Source organism: Cebus imitator, unplaced genomic scaffold (assembly GCF_001604975.1).
Source record: "Cebus imitator isolate Cc_AM_T3 unplaced genomic scaffold, Cebus_imitator-1.0 Scaffold263, whole genome shotgun sequence".
Classification (NCBI taxonomy): domain Eukaryota; kingdom Metazoa; phylum Chordata; class Mammalia; order Primates; family Cebidae; genus Cebus; species Cebus imitator.
Window position 1 is genome coordinate 3077755 of NW_016107578.1, and position 5580 is coordinate 3083334.

A 5580-nucleotide genomic window follows, 5' to 3' on the forward strand; every position below is an offset into this window, starting at 1 on the left:
AAAAAAAAAAAAAAAAAAAAAAATTAGCTGTAAATGGAAGGTGAAGGTAAGGTGCAGGTAGATAGGTGTTAGAGATTTTCTGGCAGAGGAGTAGAGGATGCTTGCCAATTAAGACAGTAGCCGCTAAGCTGTGTACCACCACATTAACGTATTCTCAGGAGCTGTTCATTCCTTCCACAGCTCAGCACAGCAAGGATGATGACATTTGTTTACTGGCCAGAAACATTCTGACATCGTGATAATAAATGACTAACAATTACTATTATTATAGGAGACAAAGCAGATAGAGATGTCACTCACATAGTAACACCCATGTAAAAAAACAGGAATCCCGAACCAAAGGTGACATAGTCCGGGACAGGCATTTCCTGCCGTTTCTGTACAACATTCAACTCCACCCAGGCGATTCTGATTGTAACGTACAAATATGGGGCAAACCCTGATATGTATGCTTTGCCCAGCATCCTGGCATGGCTGACAGATGGTTGCTTATGGACTGAGGTCCTGACTGGGGTCAGATGAATTCTGCTCTATTAGAATAAATACACCATAGAAGAAAAAGTCACTAAAAATAGCATCTGGCCAGGCGAGGTGGCTCACACCTGTAGTCTCAGCACTTTGGGAGGCCGAGGAGGGTAAATCATTTGAGGTCAGGAGTTCAAGACCAGCCTGGCCAACAAGGTGAAACCCTGTCTCCACTAAAAATATAAAAATTAGCTGGGTGGTAGTGGCAGGCACCTGTAATCCCAGCTATTCAGGAGGCTGAGGCAGGAGAATTGCTTGAGCTTGGGAGGCGGAGGTTGCGGTGAGCCAAGATCATGCCACTGCACTCCAGCCTGGGCGACAGAGTGAGACCCTGTCTCAAACCAAACCAAACCAAACCAAACGAAACAACACAACAACATGTAAGAAATGCCCATTCCCAAAATCAAGTTGATGGCAAAAAGAAAAAAAAAGAAATGCTGATTCCAAAGAATTTTAATAAACTATTGGTAATGCTAAATCCATGGGAACAGATGCAAATCTTCCTTTGATGACTTAGAAGACACTGAAGTTTTCACATGTTAGGGTCATGACCAGGGACAGCAGGCACCTCTGGACTCAAAGAAGTACAAGGGACAGAATTTCAGTTAAAAGAATGATGGTCCCACTAATATATTTTAATAATCTACTTTTGTGTTTTGATTATTGTCTATCTCCCCAGTTGAGTGGAAAACAATACAAGACAATAGAACAAAAGCCAGGCCAGGCACGGTGGCTCACGCCTGTAATCCTGGCACTTTAGGAGGTCGAGGCGGTGGATCAGCTGAGACCAGGAGTTAAAGACCAGCCCGACCAACATGGTGAAACCCCGTCTCTACTAAAAATAAAAAACTTAGCTGAGTGTGGTGATGCACACCTGCAGTCCCAGGTACTTGGGAGGCTGAGGCAGGATGATTGCTTGAACCTGGGAGGTAGAGGTTGCAGTGAGCCAAGATCGTGCCACTGCACTCCAGCCTGGGTGACAGAGCAAGACTATCTGAAAAAAAAAAAAAAAAAAAAAAAAAAAAGCCACTCCCTGGTAGAGTGGGGACTTCCTAAAAAACAAGTCAAAAAAAGGTCAAAGAAATCACTGTTTCACTGAATATGAGTCAACTCTTTAAAAGGCAGAAAATTCTGACACCTGCTACAACATGGATATACCTTGAGAATATCAAGCTCAGTGAAATAAACCAGATACAAAAGCACAAATCCCATGTGATTCCACTCCTAGGACTTCGCTAGAGTCATCAGATTCACACAGACAGAGTAGAATACAGGGTACCTGGCGCTGGGGAGGGGAATGGGGAGTGAGGGTTTCATGGGATGGAGTTTCTGGTTGGGAAGCTGAGAAAGTTCTAGAAATGGATGGAGGTGATGGTTGCACAGCAATTCGAATGTGCTTAATGCTGCCGAACTGTGCCCTTAGGGATGGTTAACGGTTAACACGGCAAATTTTATGTTATATGTATTTTACCACAACTAAAAAAAGAGCTAGCATGGTGGCTCATCGCTGTAATCCCAGCATTTTGGGAGGGTTAGGTGGGAGGATCAATGCTTGAGCAGCTCAGGAGTTCAAGAACAGCCTGGGCCACATAGGGAGATCCCGTCTCTACAAAAATACAAAAATTAGGTGAGCATGATAGCGCACGCCTGTGGTCCTACCTACTCGGGAAGCTGAGGCAGGAGGACTGCTTGAGCCCTGGAGTTGAAGGCTGCAGTGAGCTATGGTTGCACCACTGTACTCCAGCCTGGGCAACAGAGCAAGATCGTGTCTCATAAATAAATAGATAGATAAATAAACACAATTTGTAAAGAAGACATCACTGCTTCTTTGTGGTGACAAAATCATCCTGCATCTTCACTGAGGTGCTTGTTACTAAGATCTATGCCTGGGATATGCCCTAGTTTTGAAATTGCCCTTGGTTTTGTTACATATATCACCACTGTGGGTGTGGGTGAAGGGCACATGGGGACTCTCTAGACCATTTTTGTAGCTTCTTGTGTGCCTTAAACTATTTCAAAATAGGCCGGACGCAGTGGCGCATGCCTTTAATCCCAGCACTTTGGGAGGCCGAGTAGGGGGGGAATCACCTGAGGTCAGGGGTTCAAAACCAGGCTGGCCAACATGGTGAAACCCCATCTCTACTAAAAGTACGAAAAAATTAGCCAGGCATGGTGGTGTGCAGCTGTAATCCCAGCTACTTGGGAGGCTGAGGCGGGGGAATTGCTTGAACCAGAAAGGTGGAGGTTGTAGGGAGCACAGAGTATACCACTCCACTCCAGCAGCCTGGGCGACAGAGCAAGACCCCATCTCAAAAACAAACAAAAAACAGAGAGAGCTGACGCAAGAAGGTGGCTCTCCCTTTGTTTGACCTCAGCTGGGAAAAGGTGTTGGATCATCCAGAATTTTCAATGCTCACCTCAAATGTCCCATAAGTACTGACTTGGGGGTTATAAACAAAATTTAGCAGGTAGGTGAATTCGCAAATACAGAATCCACGAATAATGAGGATCTACTGTAGATAACAAAGTTTGCTGAATGAGAAGTTATATTTTAGAACACTCTTGTTTTTTCTATCACACTTCCTTGGACCACAGACAATTCTTTGCATTTCTTTATAATTTGTTACATATATACTTCTGAAAAAGTATCTAAGATGGCTTTTTATTATTAGGGGGGCAAGGACTTTTTACAGAAAAGTTTAATGATGTGCATTTAGCTGTAATGGAACCTACTGAGATAAATTATTATTTTTCCACTGGTACTCCAGAGGAGTCTATGGCTCCCTCTCACCCACCCAATCTACTTAAGACTTATTTTTTATTTTTTTCGAGACAAAGTTTCACTCTTTTTTCCCAGGCTGGAATGCAATGGCACAATCTTGGTTCATTGCAACCTCTGCCTCCTGGGTTCAAGTAATTCTCCTGCCTCAGCCTCCCAAGTAGCTGGGATTACAGGCAGGTAGACACTATGCCTGGCTAATTTCGTGTTTTTTTTTTTTCCGTAGAGACTGAGTTTTACCATGTTGGTCAGGCTGGTCTCAAACTCCTGACCTCAAGTGATCCACCTGCCTCGGCCTCCCAAAGTGCTGGGATTACAGGCAAGAGCCACTGCATCTGGGCTACTTAAGGCTTTTAACATAAAAGGTGGCAGCCCTAGGTGGATCACACCTGCAGTCCCAACACTTTGGGAGGCTAAGGTGGGAGGATCAACTGAGGCCAGGAGTTAGAGACCAGCCTGGGCAATATAGTGAGATCTCATCTCTTAAAAAAAAAAAAAAAAAAATTAGCCAGGCATGTCGGTGTGTGCCTGTAGTCCCAGATACCTGGAAGGCTGAGGTGGGAAAATTGCTTGAGCCCTGGAGTTCAAGGTTGCGGTGAGCTACAATTGCACCACTGCACTCCAGCCTGGGCAACAGAATGAGACTCTGAAAGAAACTAAAATAAAATGAAATAGAATAAGAGGTAGACAGTCACAAATTGAGTCTTCCTGGAACACATGCGGCCACTGAAATAGCTGATGGGTCAAGACATGAGTCAGTGGCCCTGCCCCAGACCCGCTCTATTGATTACATCTTTTGATCCTGTATTTGTGATGCTCTGACATCTTGGGGCTCTGCTGACCATGGGTGCACGGCCCTTCCCGGGGCTGCTGGCCAGGTTCTGCAGAGCTCAGACCCCTAGTTGCCTCATTATCTCGGGGCACCGTCCTGAACCTGCTCACCCTGCCTGGCCCGTTTGTTCCCTGGGAAAACACAGTGAAGACCCCTGTCCATATTTTCTCCTCTGTCCCCCAACTGACCCTTTGCTTCCCCGTGTGGTCCCTATGTGACATGCCCTGCCACCTGCTTCCAGGGGACTGTGAGTCTAAGCTTCTTCCATCCTGATGGTCAATTTCTGGGTCTGTGAGTCTTACCATACTGGGTTAAGACAAATCATGGGTACCCTAAAACACCAGCTGCTTAGAGGCCACAGGTCTGCCTGACAGGGATGGGAGACCTCAGATCTTCTGACGTCATTTATTTTTAATTTTTTTAATTTTTTAAAGACAGAGTCTTGCTCTGTCACCCAGGCTGGAAAGCAGCGGTGCCATCTCAGCTCACTGCAACTTCTGCCTCCATGGTTCAAATGATTCTCCTGCCTCGGCCTCCCAAGTAGCTGGGATTATAGACACCTGCCACCTCGTCCAGCTAATTTTTGTATTTTTAGTAGAGACGGGGTTTTGCCATGCTGGCCAGGCTGGTCTCGAACTCTTGACCTCAGCTGATCTGCCCGCCTGGCCTCCCAAAGTGCTGGGATTACAGGCATAAGCCACCACATCTGGCCTATGGCATTCCTTTTTGGGGTTCTAAGATCCACTGCGGTGACTGTGAATATATGAAAAGCCCCTGAGTTGTATGCTTAAACGGGTGCATCGTATGGTCTGTGAATTACATCTCAATAAACCCGCTCAAGCAATAAACTCACACCTGTAATGGACAGGCTCCTTTCTGCAGGAGGAGAACAAGACATTTGATCTGCAGCTCAACATACAGTGGAAATTAGTCGCTCTGTTCTTGGCTCCGAGAGAGACACGGATACGTATTTATTTCCTGCTACCATTTTTCCTACAGCAGACAGCCATGGCGCTTGGGGTTCAGCTTGTGCTGTCCAGCACTTTCTGTGCAGCTGTAAAAGCTACTCAGAGTCTAATTATCGCCTCCTGCCCACTGCTGAGAGGTGCGATCGATTGGTGAGCACCTGGCCCGCCACGGCCACTGTATGTCACAGAGCTCTTCCTGCAAGGGACCTGAAGAATGGATGGGAAGAAGTGAACGGTGAAAATCAAAACAGTTCTAACTTAAGGGGGGAAAGAAAATATACCCTGTTCTCAGCCACAAACATAGACAGTGGCCTGTCCTCAGGGTGATTTTTAAAAGCTGGTTTCATCCTGGTTTCGTGAATTCAAGAGTAGTCTCTGGACAGGCACGGTGGCTCACGCCTGTACTCCCAGCACTTTGGGAGGCTGAGGTGGGAGGATTGCTTGAGGCTAGGTGTTTGAGACCAGCCTGGGCAACA

General features: G+C 46.2%; 1 protein-coding gene across 6 annotated transcripts in view; it reads right to left on the minus strand.

The window, feature by feature from the left end:
• Positions 1-5580, minus strand: part of ARHGEF18 (Rho/Rac guanine nucleotide exchange factor 18) — a 117392-nt gene that overhangs the window by 32798 nt on the left and 79014 nt on the right. The window contains exon 1 of one of the 6 annotated variants that reach the window (XM_017500180.1): positions 2614-2618. The exons of the other annotated variants lie outside the window; for them this stretch is intronic. The gene's annotated coding sequence lies outside the window, so the exon portion shown is untranslated. Of the gene's footprint in view, positions 1-2613; positions 2619-5580 lie in introns of those variants that run through there. 6 annotated transcript variants of the gene reach the window in all.